Source organism: Zingiber officinale, chromosome 1B, assembly GCF_018446385.1.
Source record: "Zingiber officinale cultivar Zhangliang chromosome 1B, Zo_v1.1, whole genome shotgun sequence".
Classification (NCBI taxonomy): Eukaryota; Viridiplantae; Streptophyta; class Magnoliopsida; order Zingiberales; family Zingiberaceae; genus Zingiber; species Zingiber officinale.
In genome coordinates this window covers 46,312,840-46,337,911 of record NC_055986.1, presented here as the reverse complement: position 1 = coordinate 46,337,911, position 25,072 = coordinate 46,312,840, and the positions used below count along the sequence as shown (strand labels likewise).

Below are 25,072 nucleotides of genomic sequence, written 5' to 3'. Positions count from 1 at the left end.
GGAAAGATGGTTAGTGTTGCACACTTTTTATAATGGTATCAACTATCATACCAAAGTGTCCCTTGATTCAGCTGCTGGAGGGGCACTTATGAATAAAAGTTTAGATGAAGCTGAAGAAATTATTGACAGTGTAGCACAAAATCATCATCAATGGGAAAATGAAAGAAGTGGTGGCTATTCTTCTGTAAACCCAACAATTAAAGCATCAGGGAAGTTTGATGTAGATGCAGTCACTCTTTTTTCTGCAAAATTGGACGCTCTTACAAAGAAATTTGAGAATATGGGGACTAGTGCTAATATGGTCAATGCTATTAGTACATCTTGTGAAGTATGTGGGAGTTCAGAGCACTCAAATGACTCATGTCCATTGGGAGCTATCAATGCACAAATCAATCAACTAGAACAATGTGATGCACTCATGAGTTACAATCAAAGGCAGAATAACCCATACTCAAATACTTATAACCCTGGATGGAAGAGTCATCCCAATTTTTCTTACAGAAATAATCAAGATCAAGGACCATCTATGGGGGCAAGACCAAATTTTCAAGCTGGGCAACAAAATTTTCAACATCTATCTTCTCAAGGCTTACCAAAGTCAAATATTGAAAAGATGCTTGAAGAAATTATCTCAAGTCAGAATGAAATGAAGCAAGATTTAGCAAAGCTCATTCAGAGAATGGATAATTCTGAAAAGCATCAAAAGATTCAGGATAGTCAAATTGCCCAACTAGCTTCCTCATCATCCAGAGCACCAGGACAACTTCCAGGAAAACCTGATGTGAATCCTATGGAGCATTGCAATAGAATTGAGCTTAGGAGCGGACGGACCTTGGGAGACTCCCAAGTGACTGCTCCAAAAGGGATACAAAAAGAAGAAGAGCTCTCTTCTCTTATACCAAATCAGATTCAAGCTAATGAGGAGAGTACCATTGAGGTTGAAGAGACTCTTCCACTGAACCATCAGAGCAAAGCTGTCCCTTTTCCTCAGAGACTTACAATGCTCAAGAAAGATGAAGAATTTGGCAAGTTTTTAGAAAAAGTTAAGGAAATTTGTGTAGAGGTACCTCTTATTGATGCTATTCTTCAAATGCCTAGATTTGCCAAATTCCTGAAGGATCTCATGTCAAACAAGAGAAGAAGAGAGAGATTGAGACAATTGCGTTTAGTGAGGAATGTAGTGCTATTTTGGAAAAGAACACTTCCCCAAAACTAAAGGACCCAGGGAGCTTTTATATTCCTTGCAACATAGGAAAAGATTTTTTTGAAAAAGCTTTTTGTGATTTGGGGGCAAGTGTTAGCCTCATTCCCTATTCAATTTGTAATAAATTAAGTCTCAAAAACATTAAACTTACTACTATGGCACTTCAACTTGCCGATCATTCCTGCAGGTACCCTTTGGGTATTATAGAAGATGTGCCAGTAGAGGTGGATGGGAATGTTATTCCCACAGATTTTGTCGTGTTGGACATGGAAGAGGACCCCAGGATTCCTATCATATTAGGAAGATCTTTCCTTGCTACAGCTGGAGCTATAATTGATGTCAAAAATCATAAGCTTTCTTTGGTAATTGGTAAGGAAAGGTTGGAATATGATTTATCTAATATCTCTAACCATGTCTCGTCTCTTTTAAATGCTTGTAGCAGGACAAGCATTTATAAACTTAAGGAATGGAATTTCCATCCTCATGGAAAGCCACCAAACGAAGGAGACAATGTGGTGGAAGATGTTGGGAGAAGATCTCCCAACAAAAATGAAAAGTATATCTGTCCTCCAAGGGCGAGGAAAAGAAGTGAATGATCAAGTTTGGTCGAGCTAAAGACCTTAAACAAGCGCTTCTTGGGAGGCAACCCAAGGGTTCTTTTAGTTAGTTTTGATTTGTATTTTAATTTCTTTTAGTTTGATGCATTCTTTTGATTTTGTTTTCAGGTTAGGTGCAAAACAGAGCCACGGCCAGGCAAAGGTTGCAGAGAAGGGAAGTGCTTGGGCCGTGTCATCTAGACACGGCCGTGTAGGATCTCCCGAGAAGAAAGATGGAGAGGTCGTGTCCCAGACACGGCCGTGCGAAGAATCCAGAGAAGGAAGAGGGGGAGGCCGTGTGGATCTGCACGGCCCGTGTAGGAGAGTTATTTAAGTCTTCTTTCTACCTTACACGGCCAGATCTTGGCCGTGTTCCGCACACCCCCAACTCTCCAAAACATCTCTTTCTCTCCCAATCTCTTAAAAACTCCTCTCTAATCTCTCAAGATCTCTTAGATCCGGATTCTCCTCCTCTCTAAGACTTGGACTTTTTATTCTCCTAACCTAAGATCTTTGCTCTTTGAAGTTTTGTTCTTTGAGTTCCATTTTTCCAACCCTAGATAATTCTTCCCCTATCTAAACTCATCAAGATGTCCAACATTTTGAAGAAACTTCGCAAAGGAGGTGGTGGATCTAGTGGAGACAAAGAGAAGGAGCCATCAAGGGACAAAGGAAAACAACCAGTGAAGGGCAAAGGCAAAAGGACTTCACGCAACGAAGGTAATGACAATGAATTCAATATTGTGTTTAGAAATGATGATCAAGTAACTAGATTTGCAATTCTTGTCAATAGAAAGATAGTGTGTACTAGATATATGGACCCAACTGTTCTTGATATGCTTGGAATTAGGGAAGATGTAGATTTGATGATTGGGTTTTTGGATTGGAGTGATATTATGTACACACATTTGCCTACATATCCTCGTCTTGTTTTGGAATTTTTAAGTTTATTGGATGTCCATTTTACTAATGAAGATGATTATTTTGGAAAAATCTCATTTAGGCTGATGAATCAAGAATTTCTATGGGCATTTAGTGACTTTAATTCTTGTTTTGGATTAACCACCGGTAACCCTCGTAGGTTTGATCCAAGGTTTAATTGGAATCATTTTTGGAATGCAATAACTGGGTTAGATCAACCTTATGAGCCTTCAAGAGCTAAGGCATCCCATATGCAAAACCCCATCATTAGGTATCTACATAGAGTCATGAGTAAAACTATTTTTGGTAGGGGAGAGAGTGATGGGGTGGTTAAAAAGATAGAGCTTTATGCTTTATGGGCTATGCTTTATAAGGTTGAATTTGATTCTGGTTTTCATTTTGTTCAAACCTTATTAAGATCTGCTAGGGCATCATCGGGATCAATTGTTTTTGGTGGTTTGATTACCCGAATAGCTTATAATTTAAATCTTGATGTTGATGGGTTGGAAATAATTCATGGTAATGACATGATTGACATTGATGCATGTCTTGCTATGAAAATGATCGTTCGGGATGAGAATGGTTTCGTGTTTCCTAGGAGGAGTGGTTCTCCTTTACCCCTTCCTATTCCTGAACGAACTACTATTCGTATTCCGGCTAATTGGGTAATTTCTGAGTTAGATTTTGAGGATAACCCTTCTATACCTGGAGACACTGAGCCACATCATGAGCCCTCGTCATCTGGACACCCGCAGCCTTCTAGTTTTATGGAGTCTGCTAGGCATTCTTTTGCATATGGCACGAGATATTCTAGGTTTGATTTTTCAGATTTTCGTACGTCTCTAGAATCACTTCATGAGAAGCAAGATGCCCAACGAAAAATGTTGGAGGGGCGCTTCTCTTTATCTGATGATCAGTTTAGGGAGGTACAAAATCATTTTCAGTTTACGAGGAATTTTCAAGGTCAAGTGGCTGAGTTTGTGCAGGATTATGATACTGATCAGGCTAGGATGAGAGATTTTATGCAGAGCATGACGCTTACTAGCCAACAAGTAGATGCTTTATATGAGTATCATAGACCCTTGGGTGAGATTCCAGGTTTTCCTAGTTTTCCTATTGGCCAACCACGTCGTAGACCTCCTTTCCCTCGTCCACCTCCTCCACCATATTAATTTCATCGGGACGATGAAAAGTTTAAGTCTGGGGGGGGTGTCATGTACTGTTTAGTTTGGTTTTCAGTTTTTAGTTTTTGTTAGTTTTTCATGTTGGTTCATATTTTCATTGCTTGTTGCTTTATTTTGCTTGTTTTTGAAATAATCATGGCAAAAAAAAAAATTTGAGAACATCAAATCTTCACTTATATGCTTTCTTGGATTCAAGTGAAATGTTAGCACGATTATTGTCTTGATTCATGATGTTCGAATGATGCTAGTAGTAAACTTTGTGTAGTTCTTTTTTCTATCTTGGGAAGCATTAATAAGCTAAGAATCTTATGGTGATGAGTTTTAGTTTTGGTTCAACCTTAAGGATTTTATCTTCACTACACTTGTGCTTGATGCTTGAATAGTTGATGTCATTGAAATAGTCATGATTCATCTTGTTTGCTTAGTACTTGGTTTCCATGGTGATTTCTCAACTTTCATTTTGGTTACTGGATGAGGCTCAAATCATTAAAGCTCATTTGGAAAAATCAAAATATCCCAACATGTGTGCTAAAAGTACATTTGTGAATAAGTTTTGCACAATGCAAACACTTATAAAAAAAATTAAAAAAAAATAAGGGATATAAAAAATAGTTGTCATGAGTGGAATCTAGCAAGTCACCCCTTTGAGACCGAGTTAGGTTACTGGGGAAATGACTGCCTAGCTTCTCTTGAGATTGAGCACACCTTTGAGACCTTGGGTTAGTTGAGAAATATGAACAAGTGAATGGTGAGTAAGTGCCTATCACTGGTTACTTGTCTTTCACTAGAAACATTAGGAATTCAAATTTGATGACGACTTGACTAGGACATGATTTGAGACTTGAAGGGTGTTGAGTTACTTTTACACTGTGCACAAGATTCTTATGCTTGAACCATACTTTACTTGTTTCCATGATCACGCTTGTTAATGAAACTTTTTGATAGAGTTAGGAAAGTGCACTAGATTTTATGAATGTGTTATAGAATATATGAATTTAGACTGCAGCATTTTACTTGAGGACAAGCAAAGGTTTAAGTCTGGGGGTGTGATGTGCGTAGATTATATACTCTTTTATGCATGTTTTTACGCACATTTACATACTTTGAGCATGCTTGATCTATGCATTTTTATACTTCCAGCTTTCCTTTTAGCATATTTACTCTTTTGGTTCGGAGATCTGCTTTTTGTGCATTTTCTGTAAACAGGAGTCGAAATTGGTGAAGATTATGCGTCCTCGGACAAGCTTGGAAGGAATTGAAGGGAGAGAGCATCAGGCCGTGTACCACACACGACCGTGTAGTTTTAATAGGAAGGGAAGAGGACATGGTCGTGTGAATCTCACATGGTCGTGTCTTGATTTGAAGAAATTAGAGCAGATGCCTTACATGGCCGTGTAGATCTACACGGCTGTGTGAGGTTTCTAGAGGCCAAGCAGGTGGTGGCCGTGTGCACCACACGGCCGTGTAGCATTTCCAGAGAACAGAAGGGTCCTGGCCGTGTGAGTCTCACGGCCGTGCAGCTTTGGCAGAGAAGGAACTGGACATGGCCGTGTCATGGGGCCGTGTGGCGCCTGATTTCCTCCTCTATTTAAACCCTCCTTCATGAATTGAAAGGGGATCTCTTCCCCTTTGGGAGAAGACAAGATTTGGTGGTATCCTCCCATTCTTGGGAGGATTTCTGGGCGATTCGAGGGGAGTTCTTGACGATTTCGACTCCGGAGCGAGGATTGGATCCGAAGACGAGGCTTCTTCGTAGATAAGTTTTCTCTTTACCCCTTTTCTTGGTTTCTTGGATTGGGGATTTAAGAAATGCTTGTAATCCTTATTTCTTCGGGTATTCTTCCTCGATTCATGGAGTAGATCTTGTATTCTAGGATTAAGGGAGTATTTGTATGATGGATTGATGTAATCTCTTATGGATTTGCCAATTTCTTGTTTCAATGACATTGTCTTGCTTGTATCAATTAGATCTTGAATGATTAATGGTGACTTGTGCTTAATTCTCATTCTTGATTGATTGTTTGGATTTCTTGTGGACTTAGTAAAGATAAACTCTCACTCGATCATCCGAGGGATCCACGTGACAGGTGCAAGCCCGTGTAAGGACGTTTGAGAGATAATCTTGAAGAGGAAATAGGAATATTCAAGAGAGTAGGATGGATCTTGTGATTAGTTTCTTGTATCTTGATAGATTAATAAGTTGTGGGCTTCTATGTTGATATCCGAGGAAGGCATAGTAATAGGTGCGCTTCTGTGTAAGGACAACATAGGTTCACGTCTAATTGATCATATTTAGATACATTTCTCAGTCCTTAGCCGGTTATCTATTGCAAGAGAGAACCGACAACTTTCTACAAGTGTTTGGCAATTGAGGGATAAGAATTAGTGAACTATTTACATTCAAGAAATCTTACAAAGAAACCAAAACTCCTAGAATCTCCCCTTATCATAACCCAAAACACTAAACTCTTGTTTGTTGATCTTTAATATTAGATTTGTTTACCTTCACTTTGCATTTGAAACGATTGGATAGTTGTTTAGCTAATTCGCATTGAGGCATTTCTAGTGCTTATTCCAGTCCCTGTGGATACGATAATCTTTTATATTACTTGCGACATTTCCGTACACTTGCGGAGCATAAAAGCGAAATCACACAGCAGAAGAGGCAACTTGGGAGACAGAAGCCAGCATGAGACAGAAGTACCCAGAATTATTCTAAGTTCGAGGATGAACTTTTTATAAGGTATGGGGGATTGTAACGCCCGAAAATTCTCAAAAATATTTTAGAAATATTCTATGATTTTTCTGGAATATTAGGATATTTTTACAGAATTTTTAGAGTAGCGGAAGTAGCAAAAACAAATAGAAACCGAAAACGGCCTAAGCGGGAATTAAACCCGAGACCTATGGTTTACGGATAATTCTAGTAACCAGTTAAACCCAGCAGGGCCGTGCTGAAAGGAAAGGGAAACAGTTATATTTATATTTAAGTTGGGCCGAGTTACCCACTTAATATAAATAGAAAATTTAAGTGGGGTTTGGTTTATTTTTATTTGGTTCGGCAATTTCTCCTCCTCACCCTAACCTCACGCCGCACCTCTCCCTCTTCTTCTTCCTCTCGGCGCCAATCCTAGGGTTCCCTCCCTAGGGCCCCAAGGTCATCTTCCGGTGACAACTCCGGCACGAGGACGCTCTTCTTCGCGAGAGGAACGCATAGACGTGAGAAGATTGTCGAAGGGGTCGTCTCCACCGGAATTCTAGCGAATAGAATTGTAAGGAAATTAGCATACGAGGTAAGATACCCCTAACCTGCAGTATAAGTAGCTTTTCGTACGATTGAATGTTTTTAAATTAGCTATATGTAGGCTTTTCGACGCATAGGGTGTATTTAACCCTCCTTTTCAGGTTTAGGGATCTAGTTGAGCACACCTAGATGGGCCAGACACGTTTTCTCCTTTCAGTTGGAGATTCTAGACGTTGTCGGGTGCCTAGAGGTGGTCTCCCTAATAGAGAGGAGAGTTGGAGCACACCAAGTGTTCGATAAAATGTTTAGCTCAGTAAAACGCTACAGTAGACATTTCTAATAGCTCAGTAAATGCAATAGAAGCATTTAAATAGTTTAGTTAGTCTTTCTACAGCTTATATGGGGCTACGGTCCAATGGGTGGGCACCCACAGTCGGCTCTAGGTTCAGATAACCTAGTAAAAGCAAGATAAATTAATTAGCTATGATTCAATATTTTATTTTCAGTAGGGGCACTGTACAGGATTAGATATCCATTGGGTTGGGCTCCCATAGTCGGTCCCTAGGTTTAGATAACCTAGTAAACCCTACTAAATGTGGGACTTGCAAACCCGGGTCTAGCTAGGGATGCGTGCACAGCAAGTACAGTTGTCGGGCCCAAACAGTAGTATGATTACTATTTTCACTTATTATGATAATAGCTTTCAAACTCGTAATCTAGTTATGTGAATATAGTGTTAGCTCAGTTTTAGTTTCAGTTTCAGTTTAGTTCTCCTAGTTGATACCATGAAATAGCTCCATGCTTAAATTTTATTATGCATGCCATGTTTCAGTATTTATGCCATGTAACTTCAGTATGCCATGCTTTAACAAATTCAGTGCATGTTTTTAAATAGCATTTGTTTTAAAAGCATATTGCATCGAATGCATGTTTTAGTGAGGTAGATGGTTTCTTACTAAGCGAAAGCTTATAGATACTTTCTTTTCCTTATACTGCAGATAAAGGTAAAGGAAAGATGGACTAGCGGAGGCTGGAGGACAATGCTACGAGGATGTGTGTGGGCAGGAACTTGGAAAGAAGATCTTAGGGAACTCTAGCAAGCTTTGTTTAAACATTAGTACTTTTTAGTGTTTTAGCAATTTGCACTTTAGTATGTTGATCGCTATGAATTAGTTAACCATGCACTCTATTATGCTTAGAACATTGTTCTTTATGATGTTAGAATGTTAGTTGTGGTTGTTAGAGTGTTTCTCAGCCATCTTAGAACATGTAATGTGATTGAGGCACGAAAAGTGCTGAAATCAGGGGTTCTGGTTCGAAATCGACAGATCGATCAGAGTTGGGTTGTGCCACTGGATCGGTCAGCTGACCGATCCAGTTGCGAACAGAGAGTTAGTGTCTGTTATGGATCGGTCAGCCGACCGATCCAGATGCGAACAGAGAAGTACAAAGCTCACTGATCGATCAGCCGACCGATCAGTGAGACACTGGATAGGTCGGTAGACCAATTCAGCCGCATATAGAATCGATCAAGCTTGTGGATCGGTCAGCCGACCGATCCAGGGTTTTTCTCCGTGCCAGTATCAAGCTGGATCGATCACTGGATCGATCTGACAGCCCAATCGATTCATGGATTGATTGAAATGCCTGATTACAGCTAGCAGGACATCCGAGAGGCATAGATTATCTTCCCTAGCATGTGTACAACTCCTAGGTACACCTAGAATATTAAGTTCAGATTTTACAGTAATCAGTTTAGTAAAATTTTAATCAATCCAGATTTCCGCAATAGTAATTTAGCACAGCATAATGTAGCGATCGGCCTCACAGCCTAGTCAGTAGAAGGCGGGTCGTTACACAGACTGACTGGACTTTTGCTCAGCGCCTGAGTCTCCAGGACTTTCTGTTGGACGTTCGCTCCATGACCTGTCTAGTCTTTTCACCTGGACTACGACCACCAGGACTTTCCACCAATAGTCCTCGACTCTAGGGTTTTTGATCAAAGTCCTTGATCTACCAAGACTTTCCACCTAGGGTTACCGCCCCCTAGGACCTAGGGTTGCCACCCCCTAGGGTTTTCCCTTTGTCTAACCGCAGCTATGACTTTTCCTCACCTAGGGTTACCCCCCTAGAACCTAGGGTTACCTTCTCCTAGGGTTTTCCACCTGCCTAACCGTAGCTAGGACTTTTACCTAAGTACACTTAGGACTTTCCTACAAACTCATTCAAACATGTTAGACCACAAATAACCTTAACTTTGAACCCTTTTCCATTTTCAAAACTCAGGTTCGATCGTCGGATTCTTCCTACACCAACACCAGCTAATGGTTCAACATCACAGCACAGACGTGACCTTGATGCCTATAAGGCATGAAAAATGAAGGACTCTATTGCTAAGGGAATATTGATTAGTTTAATGGTGGATGACCTGGTATTTGAGTATGAGCCATTAACATCGGCTCATGCTATCTGGGTAGCCCTTAGAGAGAAGTACATTAGAGTAAGTCTGAGTAAGCTCCGTCAGTTAACTATCAAGTTTGATAGTTGTAAAAAAGTCTCGAATGTTACCATGGCCCAATATCTCAGGGAGATGGGTAACATAATTTGAGAGCTTAATACTGCTGGTTATGCGTTGACCGATGAACAACAAGTTCAAACAGTTATCCATTCCCTTCCTAATTTTTAGGAAACAATGAAATAGAATCTAACTCATAGTGAGAGTATCAAGACTTTCACTGATGTCTCATGCCATGTAGAACTTGAGGTGGAGAGGATTGAATCTGCAAGGATTTTTAGTCAAGCTTTTGTAGCTGAAGGTTCTAGTTCCAAGAATAAGAAAAAATGATTTAAGAAAGGTAAAGGAAAAGGAAAGAAGGCTAGTGCTGTTACTGCAAAAAACCAAATCAAGAAGAAAGGAAAGAAATATGGACAAAGACCTAAAAGCAAATTGACTTGCTATAACTATGGCAAGAAGGGTCATTTTGCTCGAGATTGTACCAAGCCTAAAAATGTAGATCCATTTTTATCTTCTTTCCACGAACATTATGTTGCAAGTATAGTGTTATTAGCTGATTCTTATCCTTTATGGATTATAGATTCAGGAGCAATGAACCACTTAGTACATGATCGAGCTACATATGTGGAGTACTGTTGGGTACCAGCTGGCAACGAATGGATATATGTGGGAAACAATGCAAGAATTGAAATCAAAGGAATTAGCACTTGCAAGCTCAATCTATGTGGTGGAAGAACCTTGTTTCTATATGATGTCCTATATGCTCCTGAGATTCGACGAAATTTGGTTTCCGTCACTTGTCTTCTTAATTTAGGTTATTGTGTAAATTTTTATAGTCATTGTGTGGAACTTCAAATTAACTCTGTGTTAATTGGGCATGATTATATAACAAATGGTTTTATGGTTCTTGATGTAGAACCAAATAATAATGATGGTTGTTTTTCAAATATTGCTCTTACTAATAATGTTGATGTTAATGATGAAATTTGGCATGCTAGGTTAGGATATATATGACAAGAACGAATGAATAGATTGGCTAAGGAGGGCCTTTTAGGCACTTATAATAAGATTAACTTGTCTATATTTGAGCATTATCTTGCTGGAAAGTCAACTCGGAAACCATTTGGTAAGGCTATTAGGGCTGAATCACCATTGCAATTTATTCATTCGGATATTTGTAGTCCAATGAATGTAAAGGCTAGAAATCGGAGTTCTTATTTCATTACATTTATTGATGACTTCACACGTTTTGGTCATGCGTATTTGATTTCTCACAAATCTGAAGCATTAGATTGCTTCATTCGTTACTTGAACGAAATTGAGAATCAATTGGAACATAAGGTTAAAACCCTGCTGATGTGCGTAGATTATATACTCTTTTATGCATACTTTGACCCTCATCTACTTGTATTTCATTGGCATAATCTATGTTTATTGCACCCTATTTCATTAGAATATCATACTTTCATTATATTCTGTTCGGAGATCTACTCTTTGCTTATTTTGATTGACAGGACGTGATTTGGAGTAAAAACAGAGTTTAAATGAAGTCTAGAGCTTCCAGAGTGACATGGGCATGCAAAACTATGTTTTCTTCATGTTCTGGCCGTGTAGAACTCACATGGGCGTGTTAAGGCCGTGTAGGGGTCATGTTGGGGCCGTGTGAACCTCACACGGCCGTGTGAAGGCCGTGTGAGGTTTTCTACACTACAGACTAAAACTAAAACGGCCATAACTTTGTGCTCGGTTGGAGATTTGGGCTGTTCTTTATACCGACTTGTAGATAACTTCAAGATCTACAACTTTGATGAAGACTTCAATGGGAGAAAACCCCATCTTGGTGGCCTAAAAAATGTTGCAATGAAACATAACTATTCAAAGCTAAGACAAAGGGTGTGCAAGGGCCATGCAAGGGGGTGTGAGCTGCACACGGCCATGTATGGCATCTAGTGCTGAAACCTTACATGGACGTGTAAATCTACACGGCCATGTGAGGTTTCCAGAGGCCAAGCAGGTGGTGGCCGTGTGGATCTACACGGCCGTGTGAGGTTTCAAGAGGCCAAGCAGGACATGGCCGTGTGGATCTACACGGCCATGTGAGGTTTCCAGAGGCCAAGCAGGTGGTGGCCGTGTGCACCACACGGCCGTGTAGCATTTCCAGAGAGCAGAAGGGTCTTTGGCCGTGTGCACCACACGGCCGTGCAGCATTGGCAGAGAAGGAACTGGACATGGCCGTGTGGATCTCACACGGCCGTGTCGAGGGGCCGTGTGGCGCCCGATTCCCTCCTCTATTTAAACCTTCCTTCATGAATTGAAAGGGGATCTCTCCCCCTTTGGGAGAAAGCATGATTTGGTGGTTTCCTCCCATTCTTGGGAGGATTTCTGGGCGATTCTAAGGGAGATCTCGACGATTTCGACTCCGGAGCGAGGATTGGATCCGAAGACAAGGCTTCTTCGTAGATAAGTTTTCTCTTTTCCCCTCTTCTTGTTTTCTTGGATTGGGGATTCAAGGAATGCTTGTAATCTCTATTCTTTCGGGTTTTCTTCCTCGATTCATGGAGTAGATCTTGTATTCTAGGATTAAGGGAGTATTTGTATGATGGATTGATGTAATCTCTTATGGATTTGCCATTTTCTTGTTTCAATGACATTATCTTGCTTGTATCAATTAGATCTTGAATGATTGATGGTGGTTTGTGCTTAATTCTCATTCTTGATTGATTGTTTGGATTTCTTATGGACTTGGTAAGGATAAACTCTCACTCGATCATCCGAGGGATCCACGTGACAGGTGCAAGCCCGTGTAAGGACGTTTGAGAGATAATCTTGAAGAGGAAATAGGAATATTCAAGAGAGTAGGATGGATTCTATGATTAGCTTCTTGTATCTTTATAGATTAATAAGTTTTGGGCTTCTACGTTGATATCCGAGGAAGGCATAGTAATAGGTGCGCTTCTGTGTAAGGACAACGTAGGTTCATGTCTCATTAATCCTATTTAGATACATTTCTCAGTCCTTAGCCGGTTGTCTATTGCAAGAGGGAACCGACAACTTTCTACATGTTTGGCAGTTGAGGAATAAGAATTGGTGAACCATTTACATTCAAGAAATCTTACAAAGAAACCGAAACTCCTAGAATCTCCCTTTATCATAACCCAAAACACTAAACTCTTGTTTGTTGATCTCTAATATTAGATTTGTTTACCTTTACTTTGCTTTTAAAACGATTGGATAGTTGTTTAGCTAATTCGCATTGAGACATTTCTAGTGCTTATTCCAGTCCCTGTGGATACGATAATCTTTTATATTACTTGCGACATTTCCGTACACTTGCGGAGCGTAGCGCCGTTGCCGGGGACTGCGCTATAACATTAGGAATTATCAATTGAGTTAGACTAAACATAACTTTTCTTTCTTTCTTTTGATTTGCATAGTTATAACTAATTGTTAGAATTATGTTTTCAAAAGTTTTTCCTTTCTTGAATAACATTCTTAACAATTCTTTTTGTTGCAATTCTAATTCTAATTCTAACTTTGCATTCTTGATTTTTAGCACTCTAATCTAACTTTTCTCTGTTTTCTCTTTTGATCTAGTTTCTTTCTTCTTTTCTTTTGTAAACATATCTTGCAATTTTTAGCATATGAATTATTCTAGACATTTTCCTTTTTTCTTTTATCTTTTCTTTCTTGATTTCATTATGCACTTTCTTTCTTGCAATTTAAATTCTGCATTTGCTTTCTTGCTTTTCATATTGCATTTTATTTCTTGTTTTTGATTCTTGATAATTTTCTTTTTCTTCTTGAATATCCATGAGCACTAACATGTCAAGCAGGACCATGAGAAATTTTTCTACACCCTTTTCTGCAAGATTTTTATCTCCCATTGTGCAACCTCAAATTGAAGTAGAAAGTTTCCAACTAGACCCAGAGATAATTTTCATGATACAAGGTCACAAATTTGGAGGAGAAGTATCAGAAAGTCCTTATCTGCATCTTGAGACATTTTTAGAGATTTGTGATTTGGTGAAATGTGGAGTATCAGCAAATGCAGTTCGATTGATGATATTTCCTTTCAGTATCAAGGATAAAGCAAGGACTTGGCTATATTCTCTCTGTCCTCAAAGCATCACAAGTTGGGAACAATTGGAGAAGCAATTTTTGAATCATTTTTTCCCTCCAAGTAGAACGGTGTATATGAGGAATTGCATAACAAATTTTTCTCAGGCATATGGAGAATCATTATTTGAAGCATGGGATAGATTCAAGAGTCTTCAAAGACAGTGCCCTCATCATGGTTTTGAAAAATGGTTGATTTTGCACATATTCTATGGGGGAATTTCTTTCTCACACAAGACTTTATTGGATTCATCAGCTGGAGGTTCTTTTATGGACAAAAGTGTAGATGAAGCTTATTCGTTAATTGATTAAGTGACATTGAACCTCCATGAATGGTCGAACAAAAGTTGGATGAAATTTCCCTCAGATATTCAAAAAGTGCAAGCTATAAATGTAAGAGAGCCTGTCAAACAAAATGAAATTCAACCACCTAAAAATGTTGAAATTCACAAGTCACAGAGTGAGGAGTTCAAACATTTGGGGGCAAAGCTTGATAGTATTGTTTCAAAATGGTTTAAAGAAGATCCCCCTCCTACACAGTCAAGATCCAATGAAAAGTGTGATGATGTTGGGTTGAGAAGTGGAAAAAATCATGAAGAACTTCTGAAGAATGACATGTTTAGAATTGAGGAGAAGAATAATAGAAGATCACAAGAACTCAGTTCCATTTCTCTGGGAAGTTCCCAAAGGCCAGAAGTACCTTTCCCTCAACGATTAATCACACCAACATTAGATAAGCAAGTTGGACCTCCTCCAAAAGCTCAAAGGGAATTTGGGAAAAAGGGAGTTCAGTCTTTCCCAGGACCTTCACTAAGGGTTCCTTTTCCACAAAGGTTAGTGGGGGTCAATGAAAATAAAGACTTCGGCAAATCCTGTGACACTAATATGGTTGAGTGTAGATTTTTGAATATATATGAAGATGAAGACTTTTCAGATGAGGATTTTACTGATAATGTAGTGGTAAATAAGTTTTCAGATCTATCTCAAAATTTTATAAGGTGTTATAGTGACATCGAATTTTCAGATGATGAATGTGATGTGGTAGATCAACTTAAAACTGCAAGTGAAGTTATTGATCCTCTTGTTATTGATTCTCCTATTGAGGACATAGATGTTGGTTTATTTTTTGATGTATGTGTTGATGATGATGATATGGAAGAATGTGTAGGGAGCTGTGTTGTGGAAGCAGCATCTCAAGGATCACCACCTTTGTCAAGACAACCCTTAGAGGTTTTAAGAATTGATCATGTTGTGGAACAATGTGTAGGGACTTATACAGAGCTAGTAGAGTCTCGAGAATCACCATCATTGATATCATCAACACCTAAGCTAGAGCCAGAACCATCATTTGATTCAGAGGAAGTCACATCTACATGTTTAGAAATTTCAGGTATTTCTCAACAAAGTAAGGTTAGTATTTCTTGTGATCTTTTGGAAAACTTTATGGAGGTACCTATAATTGACTTTGTTGGATGTGATTCAGTTTTTATTACTTATTCATCTTATCTTGATATGGTTCTAGCTCTATACTATACAACATGCTTGTGGGAGATTTGTTTTTCTTTTGGATGTGCAGATTTCACATGGGCCAATAATTGGAAGCTCAATCTGAACCGTCTTCGACCACCTGAAAAAATTTCCAAGAAGACGAAGATGGAGAGAGTTATACTTTACTTTGTAGCTCCTTTGATGAAAGCTCCCTCCATAATAAGAGCCCTTGGTAGGAGAGTTCTAAAATATCTTACCCCTCCAAGAGCAAGATTTAGATGAATCTAATGAGGTGGTCGAGCTAATGACCTTAAACAAGCACTTCTTGGGAGGCAACCCAAGTTCATTTTCCTTATTTTCTTTTATGTCTTTAGTTCTCTCTTTATAATAAACATGTATCCTCTACTTAATTTTTCTTGTCTATATTATTGTTGTAGAATTCAAAGTTGTGGAGGAATGTGAGTATTGGACGGAGGAGTATCTTTAAAAACATGAACGTCAACCATTTGGAGCTCATCACTTGGTAACTTCTTTTAAAATCTCCTCCACATTGTTTTTAGTTTTCATTGGGACAATGAAAAATTTAAGTCTGGGGGGATGCATTAGATGCATTTGATTTGCTTTGTTTGTTTTTGCTTTTGCTTATGTCTTGCATTGTGTTTTGATTTTTTGTGGCATACATCTTGAGAACATCAAAACTTCACTTATATGCTTTCTTGGATTCAAGTGAAATGTTAGCACGATTATTGGCTTGATTCATGATGTTCGAATGATGCTAGTAGTAAACTTTGTGTAGTTCTTTTTTCTATCTTGGGAAGCATTAATAAGCTAAGAATCTTATTGTGATGAGTTTTAGTTTTGGTTCAACCTTAAGGATTTTATCTTCACTACACTTGTGCTTGATGCTTGAATAGTTGATGTCATTGAAATAGTCATGATTCATCTTGTTTGCTTAGTACTTGGTTTCCATGGTGATTTCTCAACTTTCATTTTGGTTACTGGATGAGGCTCAAATCATTAAAGCTCATTTGGAAAAATCAAAATATCCCAACATGTGTGCTAAAAGTACATTTATGAATAAGTTTTGCACAATGCAAACACTTATAAAAAAAAGAAAAAAGAAAAAAAAAAGATGGATATAAAAAACAGTTGTCATGAGTGGAATCTAGCAAGTCACCCCTTTGAGACCGAGTTAGGTTACTGGGGAAATGACTTCTTAGCTTCCCTTGAGATTGAGCACACCTTTGAGACCTTGGGTTAGTTGAGAAATATGAACCAAGTGAATGGTGAGTAAGTGCCTATCACTGGTTACTTGTCTTTCACTGGAAACATTAGGAATTCAAATTTGATGATGACTTGACTAGGACATGGATTGAAACTTGAAGGGTGTTGAGTTACTTTTACACGGGCTTGCAAAAGGATACACTGTCAAGTAGCACAAATCAATATCCTCAACTAATCGAGCTTTTACACTGGTTACTTGACAGGTGCAAAAGGATATACCCAAATGGAGGATATTGATTTTGAAGAGACATTCTCCCCAGTTGTGACGTTTGTGTCAATACGTGTCATCTTAGCTATAGTAGCACAATTTACATCAGATGGATGTAAAAATGACTTTCCTTAATTGTAATCTTGATGAAGAAATTTATATGGTACAACCAAAAGATTACGTTGCTAAAGGCCAAGAGAAAAGAGTATGTAGACTTAAGAAGTCTATATATGGGCTAAAGCAAGCGTCAAGATAATGGAACATAAGATTTAATGATGTCATTTTATCTTATGGTTTCGAAATGATCAATGAGGATCATTGTATTTACCTAAGAAAGGAAAAAAGGAAAGTTTGTCATTTTATCATTATATGTTGATGATATGATAATAACTGGAAGCAACATAAAGTGTGTGATAGAAGTCAAATCCTGGTTTTCATCATAATTTGACATAATAGACATGGAAGAAGCAGAATACATCTTAGGAGTAAAGATCATTAGAGATCGTTCTAAAAGGCTTTTGGGTTTATCTCAAGAAACTTATATCAGTAAAATACTACAACACTTCAATATGTCAAATTACAATATTGAACAGACACCTATAGCGAAAGCTACTATTTTGAGTAAAAGTATGTATCCCAAAACTCCTGAGGAAATATCCGAAATGAAGAAAAAATCATATACATGTGCTATTAGTAGTTTATTGTATACTGTGTTATGTACTCATCTTGATATAAGTTATGTTGTTGGTTTAGTAAGTCATTTCCAGTCAAACCCAGGATCGAGACACTAAAAAGCGATGAAGAGGATATTCAAATATCTTAAAGGAACAGCAGATTATTGCCTCTGTTTCCAAGGATCAGATATGAGCCTAAGTGACTATATAGATGCAGATTGAGCAGGGGAACTTAATGACAGAATATTCACTTTTGGCTATACCTTCTTGCTGAATGGTGGTGTCATCTCATGGAACAGCAAGAAGCAGGCTTGTGTAGCCTTGTCGATAATGGAAACTGAGTATGTGGCTTGTGTAGCGGTTATACAAGAGGTTGTTTGGCTAAGAAGGTTACTAAAATATCTGAAGATTACTAAGGATAGTGGGAGTCCTGTTGCATTGTACTATGATAGTTAAGCTGCAATATCTTTTTCCAAGGATCCTAAATATCACAGCAAAAACAAGCATATAGAAATTAAGTATAAGTTTATAAGGGATATTATTGACAAGAAAAAGATAATTCTTGAGTACATTCCTACACGAAATCTGCTTGCTGATCCTTTTACTAAGCCATTAACTAAAGAGTCATTTCATGGACATGTGAAGTCTTTGGGACTTCAAAGAATGTAACTTATTGTAAAGACATTTTTATAAATGAAAAATGTCATGATCTATTCAGTGTATGTGTCTTTGTTACATTCGAATAAAAAGTCTCGATAAACATGTTGGCAGATTGATATTGGTCTACTCACATGGGCAATCATCTCTATTTGTTAAGTATAAATAGAGGTAAGACCGTTGTTTATGGGACAACTTATGTAGCTATGAATAGAGACATACCCATAAGTTAAGGTCACCTTGATAATTGTGTCAAGATGAGATTATTTATGTAATAATTAGAGTAAATGCACCCACCATTTATTGAATATGCTTAAAGCCACATTGGAATTCATATGTTGAATTTAAGATTAGACATTAGGTATGTTTAGATCGAAATCTATATGATGTTAAATTTTGGAAAAAATATGTGCTCTTTTTAGTAAAGAGAATAACATCGTAGCATGTGATTCATACCATATGTGTTATGGCGACAAGAAGGGTAGTAGGAGAATGGATCTCTTCTTCTCTACTATATGAGACCCTTGAGATTATAAGTTAATCTCATTCTTACCTTAAGTGACTATTTAGTTGTCTACTTGAAGTTCTGATCAGTGTTTGCTACTTTAACATGTTTCCTATTGGCTATGGATGATTCGGTCAATGGAGCATAACTAAGAAAGTGACTGATTAGAATGAATAGACTCTAGCTAAAATAAAAGATTAAGATTGATTTATATCTGTGACATTTATTCACTACTACCAGTTACATTTTTAGTTCAGTACATAAAATGTAATTGTGAATAATATGTCTGATTGGAGATGGTGAACATGCTCTTGACATAATAGTCAATATGAGGGATTAGAGATGTTCATATTAATGTAAAAAATTTAATCTACAGTAAAGGTAAATTATGATGTCTCTGATTTGTTTTATGGAGCAGCTAAGTAAGGTATGACAAGCTTCTTAGCAATTGAATGCTAAGTGTGCTTGCTGTCGCACGAACTATATACCCTAATGTATGGAATGGATGTTCTTATTTTGTATTTGTAACTAATTAATTTTGCTCTGGTCTTCGTGACTTGATCACCTTGTAGTCTATGTGACTGACATGGTCTATGTGACCAGATAACCTGTTGGACTGTGAAGAATCGATAGAGGGGGGGTGAATATCGAAAACAAAATTTTCGAAGCGAGTTAAGCAGCGGAAAAGTAAAAACAATGCTAACATAGTCGATTTACTTGGTTCAGAGCATTTGACGACTCCTACTCCAAGGCCCGCACATAAGGGTGCTTTCGATGGGCAATTCACTAATAATTCAGAAAGTGATTACAAGAATTGAGTACAGGAATTATTAAAAAAGAGAATACCGACAGAAAGTAAGAACTGAAAAGAAAAGCGCATCGTCGGAGAGCTACGTAGCGTCGCAGGAGCACAGGAGAGCGAATTCTGAGTTGTATTGGAGCTTCAGCCTTGACCCTCCTTATATAGGAGGTTCGGGGGTGCCTAGAACCTTTTGGGCACCCCGGTGTGACGTAGCTGACCTAATCAGGAGCCTCCATGTGGCGTTGACACGAAGGGGATAAAACTTTGCCTCCGGGCGCCCGAGTACCTCCCGGGCACCCGGACCTCCGGGCGCATGGGTACCTCCCGGGCGCCCGAACCCAAGTTTTCCAACAGACTCCTTCTTGCAAGAAACACGTTAGTCCGAGGCAATTATACCCTGCAAAACAAATTATTAGCACAATTCATTGTTTAACAGAAATGAGTATGACTTACACTCCATCTTTCCGAGATCGAAATCTAGTTACGATCTCAACTTAAATTTCCGAAAAGGATTTAAGTTGGATCGACGCCTAAATTCCCTTCCCGGGAACGCGTCCTCACAGTTACTCCCCTCCAGTGACTTACCTTTACTTACCTGCCAGACGTCCGGTCAGCCCTTCGACCCATCTGGACTTCACGCCAACTATCCGGTCAGCCCATCGACCTAGTTGGACTTCGTGCCAAACGTCCGGTCAGCTCGTCAACCCATTTGGACTTCATGACAGCTATCCGGACGGCCCGTTGACCAAGCTGGGCTTCGTGCCAGACATCAGGTCAGCCCGTCGGTCTGTCTGGACTTCTCTTGTACACTTTATCAGAGTGTTAGATCAACAACAAAACTAACTTAACCTATTTTGTCATTCATCAAAACCTGGGTTAGACCATTAGTGCTAACCGCACCAACAATCTCCCCCTTTTTGATGGAATGACAACTTGGTTAAGTTAGTGTAACATGTAAGTCATGCAAGTTAAAACAAGCATTAATAGGTTTTTAAGTTAGTTTTCATTTTTAATTTGTTTTAGCTAACTTAACTATCTAACCCTCCCCCTTTGGCATTCATCAAATGTAAACAAGGATAAAAAAAAACATAAATGCAAAAAAAAAGAATTGCAAAAAAGAATAGAAACACAAATCAGATTGACTCAGGGGAATTTAATTAAATATGTTACTCTAAAAGTATCTCTTAATCTTTTCGAAAATAGCTAAGTTAGTTAAAGATAGCTTTGAAAGAGTAATTTTTAACAAGCTTTTCAGAATAGCTAGATTTGACAAAAAATGGTTAAGTTAAAAAAATAATTTAGTAACTTTTTATAATATATTTTTTAAAGATAAACTTTAAAAAGTTAACCAAATTTTCAAAACCTTTAAAACATGAGTTTTATAGAGATTAATTTTCAAAATAATTTTGTAGGTTAACACGATTCTAGTTTTAAGGAAAACTATTTTGAAGGAAAACTTAGTTTGTAAATTTAAACTCAAGTTTACAAAATCCAACTAAGTAAAATCAAGTTTTGAAAATACTAACTTTGTAAAATTTTAGCTTTTAAATCAAATTTTCAATATTAAGTAAACTTTATTTTCAATTCTAATTTTCAAACACTAAGTTAAAAGTAATCTTTAAAATTTCCAAAAACTTAGTTCGTAAAATTTAATTTTCAACACAAAATTTAACTAAGGTAGATCCAATTTTCAAGGTTAATTTTTAAAACCAAAAAAAACTTTTAAGATACAAAAAACGAGCTATGTTTTGTAAAAATTAGTTTCAAAATGTTTTTAAAAAAATTTCTCCCCCTGAACCTGATATACAAAATATGTTTAACCAGTTAGTTACTTACTGACTATTCAGAGAATAGCAGCTTTCACTTGGTTAGTCAAGTTAAGTCTAAGTATCAGTTAGTGTTTGACTACACTGAATGACTTAATTTGATTAATATCTATTTGGTATTTAATGTCCAGACTTATGTCGATGCACTGAAATAAGTATCTTAAGTCCAGGCAATCTGCCTATGCATCTCACCCCTTTCTATGTTTGGCAATCACAAACAAGGGAATCTTAGGGTGTTGGTGAGATGCTCAAGTACTAGCCCTAGGGGAGCATGGTTTCTAAGGAAATATTCTAGTCTAAGGCTAAAACCTTTTAGAAATTCTAAAAAAATGGGAGGTTTTGAAATCATAAAATCATTTTACCTTAGAATTTGAAAATGCTTAGGGTGCGTTTGGTTTACACCGTTTTCATTTTCATTTTCTGGAAAATGCGCGTTTTCTAGAAAACAGAAAATGACTTTTTGTCATTCTCTGTTTTTCTAGAAAACGATAGCCAATTTTTTAGAAAACGCGCGCGGAAAACGCAAACCAAACACCGTTTTTCAGAAAACGCGCGTTTTCCAGAAAATGAAAATGGAAAACGCGCGTACCAAACGCCCCCTTATTTTTTAGGATAATTTTAAAATTCCTAATCTATTAGACAAGTCAGAATCAATTATATTAAGATATACCTAAGTAGGTGAAATCCAAAATGTCATAACTCAAGGTCAAGATAAAAATATACATAATGGTCAGGATGTCTATCAAGATGAGGAGGAGGGGTGTGATCCGGGTGATCTGGCTCTGAAGGAACGGAACATCTCGATCAACTCAGCGTGATGGGTTCGGGCATCCTCACGGGAACTGGATAGATCATGTCGAAGATCCGCGATATCCTATCGCACGTCACGTCGTAGGTCCAAGATGTCCTGTCTTGAGTCTCGTCTCAGGTCCGAGACCTCCTGCCGAAGACTCGTCATGGATAGCTCTAGTCCAGCAACTCGATCTCCTAGAGTGCGCTGTGCAGGACGGGGTGCTCGGCCTGGAGGTGGAGCTGGTGCCGGAGCTGGAGCGTCATCGCCGAATAACGCAACCATAAACTCATCATGCTCGGTCGCGTCCTGGGCATCTGGGTCTGGCTGGTGCTGGGCCCCTCTCCTCCAAGACATGACACCATCATCCTCATCTACGTCGACACCTGCTAATGAGAAACTCCTAGATCCTATGACGTCGAACTCAATAATGGCTCGAACATGACCTCGGGTGACGTTAATACATAGGTGGGCAAAATATGCCGTCAAAAATATGACAATACAACATATGTACTCGAACGCTGGTGACATAGCCAGCTGCGTAGACAATGGTCTGAAATATATGTAGACTAATATCTATATCTAATCTATGGCAGAGTGCATACAAAAGAAAGGAATGGAATGGACACATCATAGCTATGTCTCGAGTGGAAAGTGGTAATATGCAATAAACTAAACCCCTATAAAATGCATAATCATGAACTCGAAGGTCAACTGACCTAAACATAGTCACGGTGGGTATACTCTCTCCTCCGAAAAAATACGAATAAATCGTATCCAGAGTAATGTGTGAGTAGGGATCACCAAATGGTAGATCCCTAGGAGGGTAACACTGAAATCGACATGTAGATGGTCGTAGGTCTAAAAAGTCCTGGATAGTGGTAAAAGATAGTGTAATATATGTACCAGCTACCCTAGTAACATAAGTGAGATCATCTACTCTAACCAAGTTATTATAAAACTCAGAACATAAATCTATGTTTACTGAATTGGTACAATAAACAAGGTTCCGCAAGTTATAGTGGCTAATAACCTCTATAACTGGAACGCAAGAACGTAAAAAGAATGCTCTATCTAGACATTTAGTCCTAATGGTCATATAAATGGTTGACTCAAACTTAATCCTAAGTTCATCAGTGGGGAATCTAGGGTCTGTACTAGCAGTCAAGGGCCTAGCACCAGATCTAGAGCGCTTTCTACATTATAAAAGAAACTATACTTAAACAGGTAATCAATCAAATATTTAAAGAAACTTCGGAGAGGAAGAAAAATTTACCGAGTCATCATGAATAAAATTTTAGAGCTGATGACCTCGGTTGATTCGCAGCAACGGAATAACCACAGAATAAAATTTTATATTTGATCACTCTCGCGGTAAAGCTCAAAACGAGCCTTAGCAAGAGCGAAGGAAAGTGGTGCAAAAGTTGAGGGCACCCCTGCCCCCCTATTTATAGGGGGCTCTGGGCGCCCGGACCGTTCCCGGGCGCCCGGGGCTGGCTGGGGCGGGGCGCCCGGAGTCACTTCCGGGCGCCCCGGAAGGGTATATCAAGGGCGCCCGGCTTTTTTTTTTTAAAAAAAAAAAAGAAAATAAATTTTTACGTTTTAAAGAAAATTTAAGTTTAATAAAAAATTTAGGTTTAAAAATAAGTTTTCAATTTTTTAAAATAACTTAAGTTTAATTTTAAAATGAATTTTTAAGTTTAAAAAGTTTACATTTAATTTTAAAATGAATTTTTAAGTTTAAATAAAAATTAAGTTTAAATTTTAAAATGAAATTTTAAGTTAAGAAAAATTAAGTTTAATTTAAAATGAATTTTTAAGTTAAAAAAATAAGTTTAATTTTAAAATAAATTTTTAAGTTAAAAAAATAAGTTTAATTTTAAAATAAATTTTTAAGTTTTTAAAAAATTTAAGTTTAATTTTAAAATGATTTTTTTAAAAAAAATTAATTTTAAAATGAACTTTTTAAGTTTTTAAAAAAATTAAGTTTAATTTTAAAATGACTTATTAATTTTTTTAAAAAAAAATTAAGTTTAATTTTAAAATGACTTTTTAAGTTTTAAAGAAAATTTAAGTTTAATTTTAAAATAAATTTTTAAGTTTTAAAAAATTTAAGTTTAATTTTAAAATGAAAATTTTTTTTAAAAGAATTTTAATTTTAAAATGAATTTTTATGTTTTAAAGAAAATTTAAGTTTAATTTTAAAATAAATTTTTAAGTTAAAAAATAATTTTAATTTTAAAATGAATTTTTAAGTTTAATTTTAAAATAAATTTTTAAGTTTTAAAAAAAATTAAGTTTACTTTAATTTAATTTTCTTTGACTCAATTTAATTTAATTTTGATTTAATTTAATTTGAATTTTGATTGGGTCCTTAGTCATCTACCTGATCTACGTTTTCAATCAAGAAATCTTATAATTTTTTGAGATGAATTAGGTTCAATTTTAGGGTTTTGTTTTTAACTTGTGTTAGATTCAGGTTTAGCTTTGGGTTCAATAGATAGGCATTCTCTGGATAAATTTCTGGGCTATGGTGAGTCACTTGGACATCATTAGAGTAACCATGCCTTCGAGGTTTTCCAAATAGTCCTATTCACTAGACTTAATACGAAACCTTGGTCTAACTGGTTATGATCCATAAAGGGTAGCTTCGGTCAGTTCCACTTAGCCAAATGCACCAGGTTGAAGGCATATCTTCCTAGACATGCATAGACTAAGCTTCCCTAATGTACTATCATCCAAAACTTCACCAGTACCATTTTTCAAGTTAAACTTGAGTCCCCTTCATAATTGGTCCTAAGTACCCTGCCGGGTAGATTAGTTTAGGTTACCCTTCCGAGTACGTTAGTTTTGGAGGTGCCAGCTATTCTGGAGTCTCCCCTTGAATTATTAGCCTTTAATTTAATTTTTTGTTCTAGGTTTATGTTTATTTCTTTTATAGTTATAATTTACTTGATAATAGTCTAAGTTTTGGTGAGTTTTAGAATATTTAGATTTTGAGTTTTTTGGTCTAGGTTTGTATTCTGGTTTTTGAATTGGTTTATTTGACTTTACATAA

At 37.4% G+C, this 25,072-nt stretch overlaps 1 non-coding gene across 1 annotated transcript; it reads right to left on the bottom strand.

Moving 5' to 3' along the window:
* Positions 1–13,856: 13,856 nt before the first annotated feature.
* On the bottom strand, positions 13,857–13,962 carry LOC121993337. The gene has a single exon (XR_006115203.1). It is a non-coding gene; the product is annotated as a small nucleolar RNA R71 (small nucleolar RNA).
* Between the last annotated feature and the right edge of the window lie 11,110 nt (positions 13,963–25,072).